This window comes from Eumetopias jubatus, unplaced genomic scaffold (genome assembly GCF_037043125.1).
Source record: "Eumetopias jubatus isolate StellerSeaLion01/CBP00866 unplaced genomic scaffold, mEumJub1_p1.0 scaffold_10, whole genome shotgun sequence".
In the NCBI taxonomy this organism is placed as follows: Eukaryota; Metazoa; Chordata; class Mammalia; order Carnivora; family Otariidae; genus Eumetopias; species Eumetopias jubatus.
The window spans coordinates 117,607,147-117,634,404 of NW_028274816.1; the positions used below are offsets into that span (position 1 = coordinate 117,607,147).

Consider the following 27,258-nt stretch of genomic DNA (forward strand, 5'->3'; position numbering starts at 1 on the left):
GGCTAACTGAACATAACAAAAAAATTAATAAAAAATTTTTAAAAACATGAATTATTCATATGGATATGAATAAAATACATGATTGATCAATAAAAAACTCTACATTTTCTTATTAACCTGACTGTAAAACCCCTAATTAACAAGGAAATTGATATGAACTATTAAAAATCATAATATATCCCAATTAACTCATTTCAAAAATGCAAAATTTGGGAAAAAGAAAATTAAACTCATTCACCAAATTATTAATATAGAAAAGAAAAAAATCATAAGATTTTTAATAAATCTTAATAAATGCAGAGAAGTATTTGATAAACTTAAAAAACTGTTCATGATAAGAAACATTTCATTAATCTGATCAAGTACAGCAACCTTAAAACTAATAAAAACTATCAATCATATGAAATGGTAAAACACTGAAAATTGTCACCTAAAATCCGGAACTAGACAAGAATACTAATGAGTATTCTTTACTCACATGAGTATTTATTCAATACTCACTAATGAGTATTCTTCAAACCACATATACTCAACATAGTATGGAAGCTCTTGTGCATAAGGCAAGAAAATAAATTACTATATGGAAGAAATAAAGCTGTCATTATTTGCCGAGAACTTGACTGTAAGTATAAAACTCAGTAATACAAATCTGTATGTCAAAATATACATAAAGACAACCCCATAATAGGGGTGCCTGGGTGGCTCAGTTCGTCAAATGTTTGCCTTCAGCTCAGGTCATGATCCCAGGGTTCTGGGATGGAGCCCTACATTGGGCTCCCTGCTCAGCAGGGAGTCCGCTTCCCCCTCTGCCTCTCCCCCCACTCATGCTTGTGCTTTCTCTCTCTCTCTCTCTGAAGTAAAATCTTAAAAAAAAAAAAAAGACAACATCACAATAGAGATGAACCATTAATATATGGATTGTTAATATGGGTTGTTAATTAATTGATATATCAGTCTACCCGGGTCACTAATACAACAGCACCTGTATTTTTATAAATTAAGCACAAACCATTATAAAGTAAAATTTTAAAATATACATGTTGAATATATGAATATACTGAATATCTTGGAATAAATCTAAGACTTTGACATATTTACACAAAAAGAAACAAAACAAAACAAAGCAAAATAAACTGAAGTATATACCATAGGCTGACAGACTTTCTAAACTGATACAGTTCTACCCTAACAAAAAAATCGAAGAATGAGACCTCATTCTAAAATGTATATAAATACGCATTCCACATGATCAGACTTATATTGGAAAGGTATAGTAATTAAGACACTGGGTTCTTGACACTAGAACAGATAAAGAGATCAATGTTTCCATCTTAACAAAGTAGGAAAAGGAGAGCAAGTTAAATCCAATAGAAGTACAATGAGGGAACTAATAATACAATATGAAATGGAATGAAAGTGGTATAAGCAAAAGAAAAAAATCTATGGGACTAAAAACCTCGTTTTCTGAAACCAATCTAAACCAATCTATAAAGAAACAATCTGAATATCCCAGTATCTATAAAAGAAACTGAACTCATAATTTAAAACTTCTCACAGTGAAATCCTCAAAAATGGCTTCATTTGTAAATCCTATCCATCATTTAAACAAAAATGTTTAGATACCCTGCCAAATAAAAACTTAAAAAAATAAATAAAAATAGCACTATCATCCAGCAATTCCACCTCTGGGTATTTATAAAAAAAAAAAAAAACACAAAACACTCAAAAAGATGCACTATGCACGGCCATGTTCATTGCAGCACTACTTACAACAGCTAAGACATGGAAGCAACCTGTGTCCATCAATGGATACATGGATAGAGAAAATGTGTTAGATAGAGATACAGATATGCAATGGAATATTATTCAGGCATTTTATATTTAAAAAAAGGAGATCTTGCCATTTGTGACATGGATAGACCTTGAGGGCATTATGCTGAATGAAATAAGTCAGACAAATACTGTATGAACTCACTTACATGCAGAATTTTATTTTTTTAATTTTTTATTGTTATGTTAATCACCATACATTACATCATTAGTTTTGGATGTAGTGTTCCATGATTCATTGTTTGTGCATAACACCCAGTGCCCCACGCAGAATATGCCCTCTTTAATACCCATCACCAGGCTAACCCATCCCTCCACCCGCCTCCCCTCTAGAACCCTCAGTTTGTTTTTCAGAGTCCATCATCTCTCATGGTTCGTCTCCCCCTCCGATTTATTCCCCTTCATTCTTCCCCTCCTGCTATCTTCTTCTTCTTTTTTTTCTTAACATATATTGCATTATTTGTTTCAGAAGTACAGATCTGTGATTCAACAGTCTTGCACAATTCACAGAGCTCACCATAGCACATACCCTCCCCAATGTCTATCACCCAGCCACCCCACCCCTCCCACCCCCCACCACTCCAGCAACCCTCAGTTTGTTTCCTGAGATTAAGAATTCCTCACATAAGTGAGGTCATATGATACATGTCTTTCTCTGATTGACTTATTTCACTCATACATGCAGAATTTTAAAAAACAGAAAACCTGAACTCTTCAATACAGAGAACAGACTGGGAGTTGCCAGAGGTATAAGGGTATGCAAAATGGGAAAAGATGGTCAAAAGGAACAAACATCCAATTATAATATTAACAAGGCCTGCAGATGTAATGTACAGCATGGTGACTAGAGTTAACAATCCTGTATTATATATTTAAAAGTTGCTAAGAGAGTAGATCTTAAAAGTTCTCACCAAAAGAAAAAAATGGTAACTATGTGGTGACAAATGTTAACTAGACTTACTGTGGTGATCATTTTGCAATATATAGAAATATCAAATCATTATATCATATACCTGAAACTAATATAATGTCATAGGGCAATTATATCTCAATTTAAGGGAAAAAAGGTATTATGATACTGGTCTGAGCACAGACATACAGGTCAAGGGAACAGAATAGAGAGTCCATAAATAAACTCACACATATGGCCAAATGATTCTGATCAAAGGTACCATATAATTAACTGATGAAAGAACAGTGTTTGAACAAATGTTGTTTTTAAAAATTAGATATTTTCATGGAAGGATTTAAAATTTCCCCTAACTTATATACAAAAATTAACTCAAAATAGATCACAGTCCAAGAACATAAGAACCAAACATAAGGACCAAATAGGTCTAGAACAAAATTTAGGTAAAATTTATTGCTTAAACAAGAAACAGAAAGCCTGAACACAGACATAACTGACAACCCAAAATTATCAAAATCAACTTTTATTTTGTAATATATCAAAAAATGAACAAGCAAGTCCCATATTGTGAGAAAATATTTTCAAAAGATGTATCTGACAAACGGTTTGTATCCAGAACATAAAAAGAACTCTTATCATTCAATAATAATGAGACATACAATGCATGTTTTAATGGCCATAATATGTTACAAGACACTATACCAAGATATACAGATAGCAACTAAGCACTTGAAAAGATGAAGTGAAATGCAAGTTAAAACCACGAAACCACTAAGGGATATCACTACACTCACTAGAGTGGCTAAAATTTAAAAGACTGGTAATACAAGAATGCAAAGTAATTAAAATGTCATACATTGCTGTTGGGAATGCAAAATGGTACAGTCATCTTGAAAAATAGTTTAGCAGCTTTTATACATTAAAAGTACCCTTACCATATGTCACATCTAGGTAATTTGTTATTCATAATAAGACAACACTTAATGTAGATCAATAGATGAATGGACAAATGCACTGTGATATACTGAAGCAATGGAATATTACTCAGCAATTTTAAAGAACGAGTTATCCATATAACATAAATGAATCTCAGAACCATTATGAAGTGGAAAAAGGCCAGATACAGAAGTCTATGCACTGCATGAGTCCCTTTCCATGAAAAGGTAAAAAGGGAAAACTATAATTATAGGAAGCAGATCAGTGGTTGCCACAGGGCAGGGAAAGAGGGAAGTGCCGTGAAAAAATGTAGTGGATGATGGAAACATTGCTGTGTCTTGATTATGGAGGGTCCTTACACAACTGTATACAACTGGCCAAACTGGAGGTGGGGGAGAACCTAATTAAAACCTGAACTTCAATCTCTAAAACTGACACAAGGCAAAAATTCTTTTCTTAATGTTCCCAAGTAATTAATCCAGTCCTCCGCTGAGAAGCAATGAGTTAATAATGAATGAAATCTAACATTTTGCCAGACCAACTGGGAAGAAAAAAACAGTGTGTCACCTTCAATTAACAGCTCATTATACCAACAGTGCACTAGAAACTTGAATTCTGATCATTTCACTGGCATCCATACAATGTCACAACTGAGATTCTTCCTGCACAAAACCTTCAATAGAAGTGGACAAAACAAATGCTCTGAAGGCTCAGTGTAGAGTTGACCGAACGAGGCTTGGTAGAATTGAAAAATCTATTTATATACGGAAAAAAAAACTTATTCAATGCCTAACAGAAAAAGATAATTCTTTTAAAACAAGAGTTTTCAGAAAGTCACACATTCATAAAGGAGTCATGCTATTTGCCAATAGCACAGTTATGTACACGCCTGACATATCCTTTTGTTTTTCTCTCTTTTTAAAAGCCTTGACTATTTCCCTGGGACACAGCAAGACAATCTTAATTTTCCTCATGGATAGGCTGATGAGAAAGCTTTCCATAACATCAGCAGTATGCATGCCCCATAACAGAAAGGATACGTGTTAAACTAAAACTAAAATATACAGACATGAAATAAGCTTTTACTTTGCACTCTAATATGCACCAGATAGTGCCACAAGAAAGTTGTATAGAGAATGAGTCTTCATTAGATCTCCAGAACTCAAGTGGGTTAACATTTTTACAGGTTTGTGTCTGACATTTAAACATAAAGCTATCACTTAACTTTACAATAAACCTGATTAACTCCTTAAGAAAAAAAGTTCCATGTAAAAATGTTGAGAGCCAAATTTAAAATATAACTAAATATATTGCAAGCAAACACCAGAGGTTGGAGAGAAAGGAGGAATGATGCAATTTGTATTATTAAATGGTTGGTTTAGGAAGTCTAACTTATGGCCCCAGCACCTCTGTCTTTCCAATACATAGATATCAACATACATAGTATAAAGTTCTGTTGTACTTTTGATCATAAATATAAAATAGAAATAAACACAAACGGTCCTTAACTGACCTTCTCTTTACCTAAGTAGCTTGTTTTATGGTGAGTAACCAAGAATATTAGCTGAAAAATTTTGTATCAGTATAATCTGTTACCTATTGTACCCATGACCTATACCCATAAGGGAAATTACTAAGCTTTTCTTAGGGAGGAAAAACTCTTCCCACAGCCAATGGTACAGTATTTACACAGTTCATTCATTTCAGTGAAGAGTGTTGATGAGAACTATTTGAAGGGCAAATTTTTTAAAAAGTTTCCATTATTGAAAATGCAATGGTTAAATTAAGCAGTAAGGAACTATAAAACAAAAGAGATTTCTTAAAAGAAAAAATATTGAAAATATTATAAATATAGCAGATAAACAACAAGAAAACACTAAACATTTCCATCTAAATACCTTGCCTACTTCAGTACTTCTTACTTTCTCTGTCATACTTTTCATCACATTAAAAAATATTGTTAATATAAATATATTTAATAAATTTTTTTTATTTTTAGAGTTTTTGCTTCACAGCAAAATTGAGACGATACAGAGATTTTCCATATACTCCTCCCACCATTCATGCATAGACTACCCTTTATCAACATCCCCCATCAGAATGGAATGTTTGCTATAATTGATGAACTTACAATGATATATAATCACCCAAAGTCCACAGCTTACATAAGGGTTCACTCTTGGTGTTGTACATTCTATCGATTTGGACAAATTTATAATGACACATATCCAACATTATAGCATCATAAAGAATAAATTCATTACCCTAAAATTCCTGTATGCTTTGCCTATTCATCCTTCCTTCAACCACCCTGGCAAACACTGATCTTTTTACTACCTCCAGTTTTGCCTTTACCAGAGTAGAGTTGAAATCATAGAGGATGTAATCTTTTCAGATTGACTTCTTTCACTTAGCAATATGCATTTAATTTTCCTCCATTTCTTTTTACGCTTGATAGCTCATTTTAGTCCTGATTAACATTCCATTACCTGGATGTACCAAAGTTTCTTTATTTATTCATCTACTGAAGGATATCCTGATTGTTCCATGTTCTAGCAATTATAAATAAAGCTAACATAAACACCTGAGTGCACTTTTTTGTGCAAATATAAATTTTCAACTCCTTTGGGTAAATACCAAGCAAGGTAATTTCATGAATCAGATGGCAAGATTTTACCTTTGTATGAAATTGCCAAAATGTCTATCAAAGTGGTTTTACTATTTTGCATTCCTACCAGAAATGAATGAGAGTTCCTGTTGCTCCACAACCTTACCAGCATTTGATGGTGTCAGTTTCCTGGATTTTGGCCATTCTAATAGGTGTGTAGTGGTATCTGATTGTTGTTTTAATTTGAATTTCCCTGATGATATAAGATATGGAGCATATTTTCATATGCTCATTTGACATCTTTTGCCCAATTTTTAATCAGGTTTTTCATTTTCTTATTGTTGGGTTTTAAGAGGTCTCTATATATTTTGGATAACTGTCCTTTGCCAGATATGTATCTTCCAAGTGTTTTCTCCCAGTCTGTGTTTCATATTCTCATTCTATTGACAGTGTTTTTGAAGAGCAGAAATATTTTAGTGATATCCAACTTTTGTTCAGAAAATTGAATCTGTGAAGTATAGGATAAACCTCAGAAACACTTCCACAATGAAGAGGAAATGAATAAAAGGGATGAAATGGAAAAGAGCAGATAAAAAGAACTAAACAGAGATTCAATTAATGGAAACACATATTATTGAAGAAATTCTGCCTTAAGACTATAGCATCAATCCCCGCCTGATGTTTCCAGCCTACCAGCCTACACTATTTCACGGTAAGCCCCCACAATCATGTAAGCCAATTCCTTTAAATGAAAATCATGTTGAATCACTGTATTTTATACCTGAAACTAATATGACACTGTATGTTAACTATACTGGAATTAAAATAAAATTTTTTAAAAAGAAAGAAAACCCCAGAAAACAGTATTGCACTGTATGTTAACTAACAAAATTTAAATTAAAAAATAACAAAAAAAAAAAAGAAAATGAAAAAGACAAATCATGTGTGTGGGTGTGGGTGTGTACACTGAATCATATACTGGGTTATCAAGAATATAATACACATGCCCAGAGCTGGATGTTTGCTCAAAAAAGAACTGCAAAGACATGACTTGCATCTTTGGCTGGGCCTTTGAGTCTGCAACAAGCTGGAGATGAAGCCTAAGGCAGTGTTACAGATGCCATCACTATGCACTCATGGACTATCCCAGCTCAGTACCAATTTGCAAATGTTAAAGTTTTTATTTTTTTCTTGTTGGTGTCTGCCACTTAAGAAAATCTGTCAGGTCACTGCCTGACTGCCAAGATAATAGAGATTTCAGTAATCACATAAGACAATAAATATAGTCTTTACAAAAAGAGTTTGGAAAAGCCACTAAACAATGGGCGGATGCAGGCAAAAACAGCATAATCCGAGGAGGAGGACAACCTGATCTTCAGAGTTGCAGATTACAACATTCAAATGCCCACTGCTCAACAAAAAATTGCAAGGCACACACAGAACCAGGAAAGTATGGTGTATTGACAGAAATAAATGGAGAGAAACACTGAGAAAATCCAGATATTGTACTTAGTATACAAAGAATTTATATCAATTGACTTAAATATCATGCTCAAAGAGCTAAAAGAAAATACAGAGAGGAGGATAAACTAACAGATTGAGAATATCAATAAAGATCTGGGAATTAGGGGCGCCTGGGTGGCTCAGTCATTAAGCATCTGCCTTCGGCTCAGGTCATGATCCCAGGGTCCTGGGATCGAGCCCTGCAACAGGCTCCCTGCTCCACAGGAAGCCTCCTTCTACCTCCTCCACTCTCCCTGCTTGGGTTCCCTCTCTTGCTGTGTCTCTCTCTATCAAATAAATAAATAAAATCTTTAAAAAAAAATCTAGGAATTATGAAACAGAAACCACATAGAAATAATGGAACTGAAAAGTACAATAATTAAAATGGAAAACACCTATAATTAAAATAGAAAACACCTAATGGTTTCAGAAATCTGAATATCAGAATAGGCAGAAGATAGAATGTGCAAACTTGAAAATAAGACAACTGAAATTACACATCAGAGGAAAATTTAAAAAGGATGAAGAAAAATTAACACAGCTTATGAGCAACATTATAAATCAACTAAATGTAATCAACTTATAGAAGATTCCACCCAACAACAGAATACACATTCTGTGCACATGGAACATTCTACAGGATACACCATATGGTAGCCACGTAACGAGTCTCAATAAATTTAAAAACAATGAAAACAAGCTTTCTAACCAAAATGGAATGAAATTGCTAATCAAAACCAGAAGGAAAACTGGAAATTCACAAATATGTTGAATTAAACAATAACCTCTTAAATAATCGCTGGGCCACAAATATGTGGAATTAAATAATAAACTCCTCAACAATCAACACCACATTAATGGAATGTGGGGAGGGGAGGGGGAGACACATGTTTGTCTCAACTGATAGAGAAAAAGCATTTCCCAAAATTCAACATCCTTTCATGATAAAAACATATAAGAAATTAGGAATAAAAGAAAATTTCCAAATATGATAAAGGACATTTATGAAACACCCACAGCTAATAGTATTCTCAATGGTAAAAGACTGAATGCTTTCCCCCTAAGATCAGGAAAAGAAAAGGATGCCCACTTTTAACACTGCTATTCAACACTGTACTGAAAAATCTAGCAAAAGCAATTAAGCAAGAAAAAAAAAATAAAAAGCTCCTAAGTTGGAAAAGAAGTTTTACAAACTCACACTATTCACAGACAACATGATCGAATATATAAAAAATCCGAAAAATCCACAAAATAATACTAGAACTGATAAATTCCGGAAAGTTGCAGGGTCCAAGATCAACACATATAAAACAGCAATTATCAATCCAAAAGAGAAATTAAGAAAGCAGTTCCATTAACAAGAGCAATGCAATCTCTATCAAAATTCCAATTTCTGCCTTTTTTTGCAGAAATGGAAAGCAAACCTAAAAGCAAATGGAATTGCAAGAGGCCCCAAATAGCCACACAGTACTGAAAAAGAACAAACCTGGCAGACTCACATTCCCAATCGCAAAACTTACAACAAAGAGATTTTAATCAAAACACTGTGATATGGACATAACATCAGATATATAAAACAATGGAACAGAATTCAGATTCCAGAAATAATCTATGATCAATTAGTTTTCAAAAAAGGGGCCAAATCTATTCGATGGGGGAAAAAAAGAGTATCTTCAAGAAATGGTTCTGGGTAAACTGAAAGTCTACATGCAAAAGAATGAAGTTGGACTCCTATCTTATATCATAAATAAAAATTAACTCAAAATGGATTAAAGACCTAAATATAAGATCTAAAACTATAAAACTCTTAGAAGGAAATATAGAGATAAATCTTCATGACCTTAGATTTGGCAATATTCTTAGATATGATACCAAAAGCACAAGCAACAAAAAATACATAAATTGGTTTACATCAATATTGAAAACTTTTGTGCATCAAAGGACATTACCAGGGGCACTTGGGTGGTTCAGTTGGTTAAGCATCTGTCTTCGGCTCAGGTCATGATCTCAGGATCCTGGGATCAAGCCCCACATCAGGCTTCCTGCTCAGCAGGGAGGGGTGTCTGCTTCTCCCTCTCCCACTGCCCCTCCCCTGCTCATTCTCTCTCTCTTTCTCTCTCTCTCAAATAAATAAAATCTTTTTAAAAAAACAAAACAAAGGACATTATCAAGAAAGTGAAAAAACTGGGAGAAGATATTTGTAAATGACATATCAGATAAAGGGCTAGTATCTAAAATCTATAAAGAAGTTATTAAACTCAACACCCAAAAAAGCAAAAAATCCAGTCAAGAAATGGGCAGAAGACATGAAGAGACATTTCCCCAAAGAGAAGACATACAAATGGCTAACAGACACATGAAAAAATGCTCAACATCACTCGGCATCAGGGAAATACAAATCAAAACCACAATAAGATACCACCTCACACCAGTCAGAATGCCTAAAATTAACAATTCAGGAAACAACAAATGTTGGCGAGGATGCGGAGAAAGGGCAACCCTCTTACACTGTTGGTGGGAATGCAAACTGGTACAGCCACTCTGGAAAACAGTATGGAGATTCCTCAGAAAGTCAAAAATAGAACTACCCTATAACCGAGCAACTGCACTACTAGGTATTTATCCAAAGGACACAAAAATAGTGATTTGAAGGGGCACGTGCACCCCAGTGTTTACAGCAGCAATATCCACAATTGCCAAAATATAGAAAGGGCCCAGATGTCCATCGATGGATGAATGGATAAAGAAGATTTGGGGTGTGTGTGTGTGTCTGTGTGTGTGTGTGTGTGTGTGTGTACACACGCAATGGAATATTACTCAGACATCAAAAAGAATGAAATCCTCCATTTGCAACGACACAGGTAGAACTTGAGTGTATTATGCTAAGCGAAATAAGTCAGTCAGAGAAAGACAAATACCATATGATTTCACTCATCTGTGGAATTTAAGAAACAAAACAGAAAACACAGGGGCAGGACAGGAAAAATAAAATAAGATAAAAACAGAAAGAGAGGTAAACCGAAGGACTCTTAACTCTAGTGAAAAAACTGAGGGTCGCTGGAAGTGAGGTGAATGGGGGGGTTGGGATAATTGGGTGATGGGCATTAAGGAGGGCACATATTGTAATGAACACTGGGTGCTGTATGCAACTGATGAATCACTAAACTCTATCCTGAAACTAATAATACACTATATATTAACTAACTTGAATTTAAATTTAAAAAAAGAAAGTGAAAAGACAACCTAAAAAATATGAGATAATATTTGCAAATCAGAGATCAGATAAGAGTCTAGTATCCAGAATATATTGAACTCTTACTATTCAATAAGAAGAAGACAAACAACCCATATTTACAAAAGGGCAAAAGATACAATAAGACATTTCTCCAAAGAAGACAGAGATATGGCCAGCAAACATATGAAAAGATGCTTAACATCATTAGTTATTAGGGAAATGTAAATCAAAACCACAATGAGATACCACTTCTCACCCACTAGGTTAGTCATAATAAAACAACTGAAAAAGAACAAGCGTTGGCAAGGATGTAGAGTGGAACCCTGGTCCATTGCTGGTGGGAATGTCAAATGGTGCAGCCTCTGTGGAAAACAGTTTGATGGCTCTTTAAAAACCTACACACAGAACTACCATATGACCCAGTAATTCCATTCCTAGGTGTATATCCATGAGAAATGAAAGCATATGTCCACAGAAAAACACATACATGAACATTCATATCAGCATTATTCATAACAACCACAAAGTAGAAATAACCCATACATCCCTTAACTGATGAAAGCATAAATAAATTGTGGTATACATATATGATATTATTTGGCCTTAAAATGGAATGAAGTTCCAATTATATGACATTCTGGAAAAGGCAAATTTATGGAGACAGTAAAAAGATCAGTGCTTGCCAGAAGTTAGGAGAAGAAGGGATGAATAGGTAGAGCATAGAGGATTTTTAGGGCAGTGAAAATACTCTGCTTGACATTATAATGAAAGATACATGTCATTATCCAATCTGAGAAACATAGTAATATTATTGAACAAGACAGTCGGTGGGGGCATCTGTGTATATCTATTCAACCATATTGACAGAAAAAGCTGATAAATAAACAGAAAGGGAAAACTTAACCCAGAGAATAGAACAGAGGACGGAACCTTGGGAAACAAGGACATTTCAAAAATATTACAATATTTTATGCTTATTAAAATTATTTACTTTCAAGTCTCCAATATAGTGTGATCTTGTTCAAGCCACTAATGACAACATATCATTCATTTCTCATGCCCTCGTCATGTGCCTAGAACATAGTATCCCACCAATAAATATTTTTGAAGGAGTAATCAGAGTGGATGAAGGAAAAACAAGATGTTCAGCAATAGAGTGTAATGAGCAGTGCCCACAATTAGGGACTATAGGCATGGGGATTTGTGATCTATTTCACTGTATCACACTCAAAGGTTACCAACTTAAAAATCTATCTACTTTGCCATAGTAATCCTCCTAAACAACACCTCTAATTATTTATTCCTGTTTCAGAAACTATCAAAGACACCCTTTTGTCATAAAGCTCAACCTTTCATCTAAGCAAATAACGCCCTCCACGATACAGACTCAATTTTTTTTTAATATTTAGTTGACACTCTCTTCTTTCAACTTGTACTCTAGCCCATGTACCATTAGTGCCTTTTTTCCTCATGGTCTCTAACTACCTGGCTCTCTTTCATTACTATCTCTACACACCTATATCTCAAAAATTCTTCAGACTGATTACAATGGCATCCTCCAAGCTTGAAGTACTTGCTTCTTTCTTTGAAATCTCATGATACTTTTACCAATCAGGTCAATTAAATGATCTGCCAGCCATAATCAACTTAATAAGAAATGTCCTACTAACCATTTTATGAGTAGTCAGGAGTCTTCATGCTCTTTACTACAAAGGCCCTCCCCTTATATGACCAGAGAAGGTATCTAACATAAGGACAAGAAACTTATGGATAGGTATAATTATAAAACTGTATCCATATAGAGATATACCACAGCACCTTAAAAAGGAAAAGAAAAAAACTAACTATATTCAAAGAACAGAGGATTACAGGTGATGGCAAATATCCTAACACCTCATATATCACACATTTAAAATGGTTAAACAAAGACAAATAAATTTATAGAGCAATATGGAAGTAAACAATGAACAAAAAACAAAGTGTCAAAATTAGGTTTTACTCTCAAAATGATGGAAGAGAATCATTGCCTTTTATTTTTATTAATGAATTCATTAGATAAATTTAATTAGTTATCTCTGTGCTAGGCAATCTGAACAAAACAGACCAAAGTTCTTTCCCTCACTGAGCATATTCTAGTAGATGAAGACAAACATAAACACATAAATAAGTGAAATAAACCAAATGATAAGTATTGATGAATAGTATAAATAAAGAAAGGTTAAAAGAATAAGTGCAATAGGATCCAACAGTACATTAAAAGGATTATTCACCACGACCAAGTGGGATTTATCCCTGGGCTGCAAGGCTGGTTCAACATCCGCAAATCAATCAACGTGATACAATACATTAACAAAAGAAAGAACAAGAATCATATGATCCTCTCAATAGATGCAGAAAAAGCATTTGACAAAGTACAGCATCCTTTCTTGATCAAAACTCTTCAGAGTATAGGGATAGAGGGTACATACCTCAATATCATAAAAACCATCTACGAAAAACCTACAGCAAATATCATTCTCAATGGGGAAAAGCCCCCCTCCAATGGGGAAAAGCTGAGAGCTTTTCCCCTAAGGTCAGGAACACGGCAGGGATGTCCACTCTCACCACTGCTATTCAACATAGTATTAGAAGTCCTAGCCACAGCAATCAGACAACAAAAAGAAATCAAAGGCATCCAAATCGGCAAAGAGGAAGTCAAACTCTCACTCTTTGCAGATGATATGATACTTTATGTGGAAAACCCAAAAGACTCCACCCCAAAACTGCTAGAACTCATACAGGAATTCAGTAAAGTAGCAGGCTATAAAATCAATGCACAGAAATCAGTGGCATTCCTATACACCAACAACAAGACAGAAGAGAGACAAATCAAGGAGTCGATCCCATTCACAATTGCACCCAAAACCATAAGATACCTAGGAATAAATTTAACCAAAGAGGCAAAGGATCTGTACTCAGAAAACTATAAAATACTCAGGAAAGAAATTGAAGAAGACACAAAGAAATGGAAAAACGTTCCATGCTCATGGATTGGAAGAACCAACATTGTGAAGATGTCAATACTACCTAGAGCAATCTACACATTCAACGCAATCCCCATCAAAATACCATCCACTTTTTTCAAAGAAATGGAACAAATAATCCTAAAATTTGTACGGAACCAGAAGAGACCCCGAATAGCCAGAGGAATATTGAAAAAGAAAAGCAAAGCTGGCGGCATCACAATTCCGGACTTCCAGCTTTATTACAAAGCTGTCATCATCGAGACAGTATGGTACTGGCACAAAAACAGACACATAGATCAATGGAACAGAATCGAGAGCCCAGAAATGGACCCTCAACTCTGTGGTCAACTTATCTTCGACAAAGCAGGAAAGAATGTCCAGTGGAAAAAAGACAGTCTCTTCAACAAATGGTGTTGGGAAAATTGGACAGCCACATGCAGAAGAATGAAACTGGACCATTTCCTTACACCACACACAAAAATAGACTCCAAATGGTTGAAAGACCTAAACGTGAGACAGGAGTCCATCCAAATCCTAAAGGAGAACACAGGTAGCAACCTCTTCGACCTCAGCCGCAGCAACTTCTTCCTAGAAACATCACCAAAGGCAAGGGAAGCAAGGGCAAAAATGAACTATTGGGATTTCATCAAGATAAAAAGCTTTTGCACAGCAAAAGAAACAGTCCACAAAACCAAAAGACAACCGACAGAATGGGAGAAAATATTTGCAAACGACATATCAGATAAAGGGCTAGTATCCAAAATCTATAAAGAACTTATCAAACTCAACACCCAAAGAACAAATAATCCAATCAAGAAATGGGCAGAAGACATGAACAGACATTTTTCCAAAGGAGACATCCAAATGGCCAACAGGCACATAAAAAGTGCTCAACATCGCTCGGCATCAGGGAAATCCAAATCAAAACCTCAATGAGATACCACCTCACACCCGTCAGAATGGCTAAAATTAACAAGTCAGGGAACGACAGATGTTGGCGGGGATGTGGAGAAAGGGGAACCCTCCTACACTGTTGGTGGAAATGCAAGCTGGTGCAACCCCTCTGGAAAACAGTATGGAAGTTCCTCAAACAGTTGAAATTAGAGCTACCATTCGATCCAGCAATTGCACTACTGGGTATTTACCCCAAAGATACAAATGTAGGGACCCGAAGGGGTACGTGCACCCGAATGTTTATAGCAGCAATGTCCACAATAGCCAAACTGTGGAAAGAGCCAAGATGTCCATCGACAGATGAATGGCTAAAGAAGATGTGGTATATATACACAATGGAATATTATGCAGCCATCAAAAGGAATGAGATCTTGCCATTTGCAACGACGTGGATGGAACTGGAGGGTGTTATGCTGAGTGAAATAAGTCAATCAGAGAAAGACATGTATCATACGAACTCACTGATATGAGGAATTCTTAATCTCAGGAACAAACTGAGGGTTGCTGGAGTGGTCAGGGGTGGGAGGGATGGGGTGGCTGGGTGATGGACATTGGGGAAGATATGTGCTACGGTGAGCGCTGTGAATTGTGTAAGACTGTTGAATCACAGATCTGTACTTCTGAAACAAATAACGCAACATATTTTAAGAAAAAAGAAAAAGAAGAAGATAGCAGGAGAGGAAGAATGAAGGGGAGTAAGTCAGAGGGGGAGACGAACCAGGAGAGATGATGGACTCTGAAAAACAAACTGAGGTTTCTGGAGGGGAGGAGGGTGGGGGGATGGGTTAGCCTGGTGATGGGTATTGAGGAGGGCACATTCTGCATGGAGCACTGGGTGTTATGAACAAACAATGAATCATGGAACACTACACCAAAACAAATTATGTAATATATGGTGATTAACATAACAATAAAAAAATTTAAAAAAAAAAAAGAAGAATAAGTGCAGGGGAGGAAAGGATATGCATCACTGCCCAGAAAGTCTTACGAGGATTAGAGAGGAAGAATTAGAAATGACCTGGGAGTACTGGTTTCTTCTGATGACTAATATGAACCTATACAAAGGGCACAATCTGTCATGATGGTCACAAGGTATATAACAGCGGTGTGACTAAGAGCATAGAGAGAGAAGAGCAAGAGAGCACATCTCGTCTGGAGTATGGAAATGGGATCTCCTCTTAACTTCATTGAACAATGATGCAGACACTAGGGAAAGAGGAATTATATGTCTCAAGCCAATTAAAAAAAAACAAATACTACATAAAACAAAGCAATCCAAGAAAGCACATAAAAATTAATAAAACTAAGAGAGTACAAAAATCAAATTAAGGGAGTATTATTAGGAAATTTTGTCTTCTGAAAGAAAACCAGGCTGTAGATACAGAGGAATTTACTTTCAATACGATGGCGGAATGCAAGGATATAAAAGAAAAGAGCCTAGAAACTGGACACGAGTAGGAATAGGAAAGAGGGAGAGGGAGAGGACACTATATATCAATAAAAAAAAAAAAAAAACAGAAAAGTGGAGGAAGGAACTATGTCCCACCATGAGAAGTCACAGAGAAGCTCTATTCCACAGAGTATGTGGAATATTGGGAAGTAGAGGGGAAAAGGGCTTAGAACTAGCTATGGTCAGGTTCCTAAATAGAAAGTTGAAAAAATTGCTTTAGCACACTTTCTATTTTCTATAATCATATAGACAGGGGGCATCTTGGCCCCAGAAGTTAGCACCAAAGTAACAGGGGCCAATACCACTACGTATGTTATGAAGTAGCATTCTTACATTATGAATGATTACAAGATTCCTAATAAATTTACGAAATAATGTATGGTTGTCCACTACCAACAAACTGAAATTCCATTGCAATCAAAAAGGGAGGTGGGTGAGGGGGATGGGTTAAATAGGTGATGGGGATTAAGAAATGCACTTGTGATGAGCACTGGGTGTTGTATTTAAGTGCTGAATCACTAAATCGTATACCTGAAACTAATATTACACTGTATGTTAACTACCTGGAATTTACAAAAGAATTCAAGAAAGATCTCCTATTTTAAAAGGTTATTATCTAATGATCTGTGGTTAAACCGTGGTAGGATTTACCACTTGCTTCTATGAATAAGTCATATTGATCAAAGAATTAATTCCAAAGTAGAAAAGTTGAGGAATATGAGAAAAATAGGAAAAATGTTAAAAAATAAAAATACATTGAAAAATCTAGCAGTCACTGGAAGTTGTTTTATGTTTTACAATTATTTTTAAATAAAGATAACTGAGGCAAACATACATAAAAGAGTGTACAGTATGGTGAATTTTAAGATGAACATCTTGGTGAATTTTCAGAAGGTAGATAACATATGTAACTCTACATAGCATTTCCAGTATCTCAGAAATGTTCCTCATGCTCCCAACCATTACTAGTCCCATCCTCTCAAAGGTCATCACTATAGTCTTTCCTTGGTGGCCTGATTAAGTAATTAAGACGCCATGTGGGAGAAAGCCCCATGCCCAGGAACTGCAGATGGCCTCCACCGCATGGCCAGCCATACATCAGAGCCTTCAATCCTGAATCCACAAAGAAATGAACCTGAGTCAATTCTGGAGTGGGTTCTTTCCCAGTCAAGGCTGCAGATAAAAACCCAATTCTGCTGATACCTTCACAGCAGCCTTTTAAGACCCTAAACTAAGGGCCCATTTAATTTTGCCTGGAAGGCATCCATTTCTTCCAGGTTGCCTAATTTGTTAGTATATAGTTGCTGGTAATAATTTCTAATAATTGTTTCTATTTCCTTAGTGTTAGTTGTGATCTCTCCCCTTTCATTCATGATTTTATTAATTTGGGTCCTTTCTCTTTTCTTTTGGATAAGTCTCGCCAGAGGCCAGAGGTCCATGGGGGAAAGGGAGGGAAAACTGCAGGGGGTAGAAATCAGAGAGGGAGATGAACCATGAGAGACTATGGACCCCGAGAAACAAACTGAGGGTTTCAGAGGGGAGGGGGATGGGAGGATGGGGTCACAGAGTGATGGGTATTAAGGAGGGCACGTGATGTAATGAACACTGGGAGTTATACACAACCAATGAATCATTGAACACTATATCAAAAACTAATGATGTACTATACAGTGGCTAACTGGACATAATAATAAAAAAAATTGTGCCTGGACTGCCAACCCATAGAAACTATGCAATAATAAATGTCTATTGTCTTAAGACATTAAGTCTGTCATAATTTCTTACACAGCAATAGATAACCAATACAGACCTTCTCCCTCTTTTGCACACAATGATCTTTAGATATAGTACAAGCCCAGTGAAAGAGCAGTAAGATTTTTTTTCTAACTGGAATTTAAATAAAAACTTAAAAAAAGGAGGATTTTTAGTGGAAATATAAAAGTTTAAATTCTTCTGCCATTCATTGTACTACTTCAAAATAACATGAGGTTGTCTTTTCACTTACTGTATTTGAAGAGTAAATTTCAGCAATGTAACCAGAGTTATGATTTACTGTTTACTAGTTTATTAATTTCTTAAAGTAGAATATGGATGGGTTAGCCTGGTGATGGGTATTAAGGAGGGCACATATTGCACAGAGCGCTGGGTGTTATACTCAAACAATCAATCATGGAACACTACATCAAAAACTAATGATGTAATGTATGGTGACTAACATAATAAAAACAAATAAATATATTTTAAAAGAATATGAATAATTATGCTAAACCAATACATATTTAATTTTTTTAATTTTACCAATATAAACTATTCTGAAACAAATATGAGTGGACTTCCATTTCTCAGGTTCTTCTGTTAACACACTATCATTGTTGGTATCCTACTTACTTTCATTAAGACAACAGAGACAGTTTCTCAAATAATAAAACTGGAAAACTACTGAGCATTAAGCACTTTTAATCAAAAAGTTATTTTAATTTTCCGAGGTTATAGCATTAAATTGTTCTCAAACTGAGGTTGTACAGTTAGTAGATTTGGCCAAGTGTATATAACCATATCCTTTGGTTGAATGATCATCAGAACTCTCAACCCATTACACCTCAGAATTGTTTTATATACAAATAATACTACACACATTATAAACATGGGAAAACATTCTGACAGTCTGTTTCAGATTCAAAAATTACTACGTAGGGAAAAAGCCAACAATACAGTGAAGCCTAGCCAAATGAACCACTGAAAGGAGCATGAATTGGCCAAAGAGCAGAAATTAAATAAGATTTTTAGGTCTGTACAGTTAAGTCCTCCTCTTGAAATACATCTTGCCATGGAAGAATCAGTAATACCTTCCCCTGTCAAAAACCAGGTTATTAGCATCTAGAAAATGAGGAATGACCTAGGTATCTCAGGGTTTTGTGAAGATTTAGTAGGATACTGACTACTTTAGCATTTTTTTAATAATGCAGGAACAAATGATGATGTCACGACTTTATCTTTAAAACTTAAAGACTGACTAAAAATGGTATATTAGACAGATGCAAAAGTATCTATCATGCCTGATGGAAAATAATAATCACAAATAATACAGTATTAAGCTCCTAAGCTCAAATTTATAAACCTCTATCAAAAATATTTATTTTTAGTTTTAAATCTATTTAAATTCAATTTAGTTAACATATAGTGTATTATTAGTTTCAGGTGTAGAATTTAGTGATTCATCAGTTGCATATAACACCCAGTGCTCATTATATCAAGTGCCCTCCTTAATGCCCATCACCCAATTACGCCATCCCTCCACCCACCTCCCCTCCAACAACCTTCAGTTTGTTTCCTATAGTTAAGAGCCTCTTAAATTTTGAGTCTCAGAATCTACTTTCAATTTTTATAACAATACATTTTTTATTTTCATGTATTTTATTAGAATCATAGCCATCTCTTACCATGGACAATGTTTTCAAAATAGTTTTTTTGTAATGCAATACAATGAGCATCACGTTAAAGCAATGTGAAATATGGCTTTTGTGATTTGAAAATTCTAAACATTAATACCATTTTCCTTTACAAAGACTTTTATTATTTTTATTCATGATATTTAACAGATTGAACCAAAATTAGGAAAAGCGGAACAAAGTATTTGAGAAAGTGACATTTTCCAAGAATGTGCATGTATAAAGTGAAACACAAAATAGCAAAGACATTTTAAATCTACCACAAATTGCAAGAAGCATGGAAACACTTATTTTTAAATGGGAAAAAGCTGCACAACCTTCAACATGTGTTACTAAATCTAATCCTTTAAATATAAGAGGAAAATTTTTGATAGTATTACATTATTTGTATTCTTATTCAGCTCCTAAAGAACAAAAGCCAGCTGGTCACGTTTTTTATTAATTAAAAAGAAAAGCAAAGAAATGGAAACTTAACCATATTAAAAGCTAAATTTGTGATTAGCCTAGTTAATAATAACATTTTTCTTCTGTAAAGTGCTGAATAAACACTGGGTATTAAACCTTCCAACACTCCCATAAGTTGAGAGAGTGATATTAATGATGCTTTTACATGGAGAGGTAATCATGCAGGAAGGAATAGGAACTCCACATAAAAAATAGGAGGTAATGTTAGAATGAGGGTTGGAATCAGATGTTCTTCAATAGGAATCCTCATCTCACATACCATTAGGAGGAGGCCAAAGGCATAATACACTGTATTTTTTAAAATAAGTTTCTATTGGGGCGCCTGGGTGGCTCAGTTGGTTAAGCATCTGCCTTCAGCTCAGGTCATGATCACAGGGTCCTGGGATCATGCTCAGGGGGAAGCCGGCTTCTCCCTCTGCCTGCCCCTCCCCCTGCTCATGTGCACGCACTCTCTCTTGTTCACTCTCTGTCTCTCGAGTAAATAAAATCTTTTTTAAAAAGGAATATTAAAATAAATTTCTATTATTTGCACTTAATGAATTAGAAATACTCTACCTTCAAGGAGATGTTTAAATAGGGGCTCCTGGGTGGCTCAGTTGGTTAAGTGTCTGCCTTCGGCTCAGGTCATGATCCAGGGTCCTGGGACGGAGCCCCACATAGGGCTCCCTGCTACGCAGGAAGCCTGCTTCTCCCTCTCCCACCCCACCCCCGCTTGTGTTCCCTCTCTCGCTGTGTCTCTATCAAATAAATAAATAAAAATCTTAAAAAAAAGATGTTTAAATAATCAGTTATTTTTTAAGAAAGGATAGAGAATAAAGTTAGAATACAAGGAAATACATGAAAAATAAATATAAGGGAAATTCAAATTATGGAAAAGATATTACAGGAACAAGTCTGCAGTTTATTTCATATATTCATATATATATTTTATATACTTTTTATATACATAATTTATATACTTATGATACTATTTTCCACTATGCCTACACAATCTTTGTCCACTAAAGACCATTCATAAGGGACACCTGGGTGGTTCAGTCAGTTAAGCGTCTGCCTTCAGCTCAGGTCATGATCCCAGGGTCCTGGGATCGAGCCCCACATCGGACTCCCTGCTCAGTGGGAAGCCTGCTTCTCCCTGTCCCTCTACCCCTCCCCCATGCTCATTCTCTCTCTCTCTGACAAAGAAATTAAAATCTTTTTTAAAAAAATAAATAAAAACCATTCATAAATACAGCACTTAAAATTTTATTTAGAAAAAATTTTCAAAACTTACAGTGTGTAGTAGATAACAGCAAACTATGTCCCAAATCCAACGCCTACTGCTAGTTTCACTGGAACACAGCTACACCCATTTATTTATTTATTTATTTATTTATTTATCTATCTATCTATCTATCTATCTATCTTCTAAGGCTGAGTTTGGAAGTTGCCACAGTGACCATATAATCCACTAAGCTGAAAATATTTTCTATATGGCAAAAAAGAAAAACTTTACTGACACCAGATCTATAGTTTTTTTATTCTAATATAATTGAGCTGCTTTACACAGTTTTTCTCAAGGGTCTTAAATTATTTGCTTCAGTTGTTGTGGGGGAATATGAGGTGAGCCTGAGTTCCTGAAATATAGGAACTGTACAATGATATATTTTGGGACTCACCATTCTGATATTTGACATTTCCTTCATTGTCTTTGCTTCTCTTATTTGGGAACTATGCAAATGTTCTAATTTTCTTTCCATTTTGCTCAAGCTCCCATTTTTATTCAGTTTTCTATCTATTCTCCCTTCTGTACCTTCCAATTTCTCCATCAATCCTGTGATAAATTTGTGGGGGTTTTTCCTTCTATTTCTTCCCCTTCTATTATCTCACCCTGTCTTCCCTGAGTCCTTGTATTTCTGGTTTGTGCTCTTCCTTCAGAGAGAAACTTAGTTTATTAAATTATAAAAAATAATTGCAAAATATTTATTTACAGTTATCAACTGCTCCATTAGCAGCATTATGCTACTGATTGTTCTTCATTTACCAATAACTTTTAACTGAGTTAAGTTCTCCATAGTTCTCAAAGATAAAGTTGTTCATAGTATTGTTTATTATCCTGTAATGACTGTAAGATCTGTAGTAATGCCCCTACATATATTCTTGATATTGGTAATCTGTATGTTCTGTTTTTCTTGATCAGTCTCACTAAAGTACTATCAATTACATTGATGTTTTCAAAGAACTAGCTTTTGGCTTAATTGATTTTCTCTGTTGTCTGTCCATTTTCTTTCACTGATTCCCACTTCTTATCTTCCTCCTTTTAACTTATTTTAGGTAAACTTGCTCCTCTTTTTTAGATTCTTAAGATGAAAGGTTTTAGACCTTTCTCCTCTCCAAATGTGAAAACTTAGTGCTATAACTATCTGTTCGTCCCTGCTTTAGTTACATCCTAAATTTTTGACATGCTATGTTCTTTTAATCACTCAGTGCAAAATCAGTTCTATTTTTTCATGATTATGCTTGACCCACAGTTTAATTTCCAAACATTGTACAGATTTTATAAAGAGATCTTTGTTGTTGATTTCTAATTTAATTGCATTGTGGTTACAAAACACAGTCTTGCTTTATCACCCAGCATATGATCAGTCTTGGTAAACGTTCTATGTGCGCTTAAAAGGTATGTACGTAATATCAGTTCAGTCATATTGATACTGTAGTTCATGTCTTCCACATCCCTACTGATTTCCTCTCTATTTGTTACACTAGTTCCTGAAAGAGGAGTGTTAATCTCTAATTTTAATTGCTGATTTCTCTATTTCCCTTTCAGCTGTATTACTGCTTCATGTATTTTGAAAATTTGTGTATTCTGAAACACATATTTGGACAGTCACTTTTTTTAATATTTACATATTCAAGAAAGAACATAGGTTTGCCAGTCATCTCCCCTGGAGAAATAAATGTTCGGTGATCAGATACCTTTCAGAGATGTGATAAGCAGGTATTCCTTTATAATATAGGCATAAGTAAGTTTAGAGGCAGAGGAGAAAGAATCTAAGACAATTCCAAGTAGACTGGATTAAAGTTCTAGTGAAGTAAATAGGTGATGGGGATTAAAGAGTGCACTTGTTGTGATGAGCACCGGGTCCTGTATGGGAATGTTGAATCACTATATTGTACACCTGAAACTAATATTACACTGTACGTTAACTAACTGAAATTTAAAGAGAACAGGTATGGTAATCTAAATATGAAATGGGCTTAAGTTATGAATGTTTATAATAGCTAGTTCACCATCTTTTGTTAAATCTATTTATTAAATACATACACCTACTAATATGAGTTTCACCATCCAAACCTAAATAGTTCAACTTTTCTGGCATCTGCTAAAAAAAGGTAAAATTTCCACTAGATAAAAGGAAAGCAAAGTTAAAGTGCAATCACTTGAGAATAGAAGAAAATCCTCCAAATTTCCAAGAAGTTAACAAGTCTCATTTCCCAAAAACACAAAGTACAAGTTTATAAGCCTGTCAAATATCTCTCCTAAATTTAAAATCTAAGGATCTGCCCCCCATACATAACTCAACAATATCAATACAAATTAGGACATTTTAAAACTTCTCAACAGGTTTTAATTAGACTAATTAGGTACAAGTGAAACATTTTTTCAAGTGAAACATATTTTAATTACTTTCCTACATAACCTGACCTAATATGAAGTAGTATATAACTATGTAGAGATTATAACTAAAACCCTAGCACACAGGAAACATTTTATTTCAAGGCTATCATATGCCATTATATAAATCTAAAAATGATATATGATGATTCATTATATACATGTGAGATATTTATAAATAACATTAATGATTCATATTAATATCTGCAACATTTCCAAGGACAATAGAATTTTTTTAAGATTTTATTTATTTGTTTAACAGAGAGAGAGAGAGAGAGAGCACAAGTAGGTGGAGCAGAAAGTAGAGGAAGAGGGAGAAGCAGGCTCCCCGCTGAGCAGAGAGCCTGATGCGGGGCTCGATCCCAGGAGCCTTGGATCATGACCTGAGCCAAAGGCAGACGCTTAACCAACTGAGCCATCCAGGCGCCCCAATAATAGAATTTTAAACGTATAATTAGTTTATTCTAACAAATGAGGAAAATAACTGTCCACTAATTCTCCCAGAATATTTCATGTTTTTTTAATCATCCAGAGATATTAATACATTCTTAATGAAGGAATGCAAACAAAGGGACTAAACAAAGTTAGTTAGGGGCGCCTGGGTGGTCCAGTTGTTAAGTGTCTGCCTTCAGCTCAGGTCATGATCCCAGAGTCCTGGGATCAAGCCCCGAATTGGGCTCCCTGCTCAGCAGGAGGCCTGCTTCTCCCTCTTCCACTCCCCCTACTTGTGTTCCCTCTCTCTCTCTCTGTCAAATAAATAAATAAAATCTTTTAAAAAAATAAATGAAGTTAGTTAATGTCATCTGTTAGTTAATATTAGTTAATTTCATAGACATATCAGCCCTTTCATGCAAAAGAACTGTAAGTTTTGCAGAGATTGCATCTTGCTTATTGCTATATGTTGAACACAGCACTATTTGTTAAAAGAATCAATTAAGAATTAAGAAAACTGGGATGCCTGGGTGGCTCAGTCATTTAAACGGCTGCCTTCGGCTCAGGTCATGATCCCAGAGTCCTGGGATCAAGCCCCACATCGGGCTCTCTGCTCAGCAGGGAGCCTGCTTCTCCCTCTGACTGCCACTCTCTTGCTTTCTCTCTCTCTCTGACAAATGAATAAATAAAATCTTAAAAAAAAAAAAGAAACCAGCTAACTAAAAAAAAAAATTAAGAAAACTAATCAATGTTAACTACTTATTATCAATTAATTATTCTACATGATACTATAATGGTGGTATATATCATTACACATTTGTCCAAACCCACAGAATGTATAACACCCGAACTAAAACCTAGTGTAAACTATGAACCTAATGTAATTATGATGTGTCAATGTAGCTTCATCAAGTGTAACAAATGTACCACTCTGGTGGAGGGTGTTGATAATTGGGGAAGTTATGCATGTGTGGGAAGCATGTAAATGGGAAATCTCTGTACCTACCCTCAGCTAAAATTTGCTGTGAACCTAAAACTGCTCTAAAAAATAAAGTCTATTTAAAAAAAAATTAAAGACTAAATAAATTCAAGAGAGACTTGGCAAAATTCCATTTCTAAAATAAAGATATGAAAGTGTTCGACATTCTACCTTTTGTGAATCTTATTTTTCTAATAATAAGTCCCATGTTTGTGGCAACTCTGTTATTTTGATTACTGTGCGTTTGATAAATACCAGCTATTGTTATAAAGACATCACATGTATTATTTAATTTTAACCATTATGATGATCCTGTGATGTAGGTAAAATTTTATAGAGGAAAGCTTTTCTTTAAGCATTTATTTCATTCTTCAAAAACAATTTTTAATATTCAGCAATAAAAATACCATGGGAAATGTTTCTATCAACAGCAAAGATTTCAAATACTAAATAGTTAACATTTTAAGGTGCTGATATTCATTTACTGGTTGATTAGAAAAGTAACTTATAGACATAGAAGAGAACAAAGATAACAAAGATTGAAAGCTGCAACCTTGCTTTTATCAGTATGCTTCCAAAAACCCAAAAGAAAACAATAAATCTGCCTCTGGTATTCACATAGTAAATATTATAATTAGCCACAATTATATTATACTCTAAGTGTAATATAGTATTCTTGAAATTAATAGTTCAGGATATTAAAATCTCACTTTGTAATTACTTATGTAAAAAATTATCTTTCTTAATAGCAGAAAAATTAATAAATCATTCACTATTTTATAAATTTGAAAGATATATTAATTTAGTGAGTCTATTAAAAATTTTAAATGTAACTTCCTATTTTTTTCCTTCCCATGGACATTTTCCTCTAAAATAAGGGAAACCACTGAGAGAGGGATACAGAACAGAGGCAAACAAAAAAAAAAGAAGTTAAAAATTAAAATTTTATTTAATGATTAATATACCATAAATAAGTTCCCTAATATAATGAAACTTTGAGTGGTAACTAAAGACTGTATCAAGGAAAATGTATGTGTTGTTTATGGCAGAAGCAATAATGCTCCCACAAAACAAAGCAAAATCTTGCTTGAATTTTTCTCCCTAATAAGCAAGCTAAATTATAATTGCTTACCTGTTATGATAAACAAAGTATATACAGAATCACGGTACATATCAAAAGACATGTAAACCATAGCTTAGATGAGAAATATGGGATACTTGAAATGAGAACACTAAAGTCTGGCTCAATTCACAAAAAGATGTTAATTACACCAACTTCTGCCAAGCCAGCACAGAGGCCAAATACACTATACTGTGTAAAAGCATATCTGCTTTTATTATGCTGGGATTACCCCAAGACTTTATCAATGTGCATGGAATCAATACAAACCAACATATTAAACATATCAAGGAAACCAACAAATCATCACATCATTTGAGACACCTTGAGAAAATTAGGAAAACTAAAGTTAATAGATTATATGAAATCTATTTCTCAAAATCAAAGAACATGAAAATGTACTGAGATGTTTTAGAAAAGAATATGTGTAAAATCTATTACTTCTATGTTTTCCCTTCTCAATTCTTAAAATGATAACAAAAATCTGAGCATTTCTTTTATTTTTTAGAGGAAAACTAAATATATTGTCCTAAATCAAATCTTCTGATTTGACTTACTGAAGTTCAAGAAAATCATTACTTGTACACCACAGAGTGTGTTTGTTTGAAAGGTGAAAGGAATATTTACACTCAGTTTTGCTAAATGTTTTTATATTCCATAGTATGTAATAAAGCCACATTGTTGTCATTTCTTTTTCCTGAGGTATCAAATTTAGGCAAAAAGCAGA

General features: G+C 34.7%; 1 protein-coding gene across 8 annotated transcripts in view; it reads right to left on the reverse strand.

Moving 5' to 3' along the window:
* Positions 1 to 27,258, reverse strand: part of BCAS3 (BCAS3 microtubule associated cell migration factor) — a 598,395-nt gene that overhangs the window by 468,906 nt on the left and 102,231 nt on the right. The window lies entirely within an intron of this gene.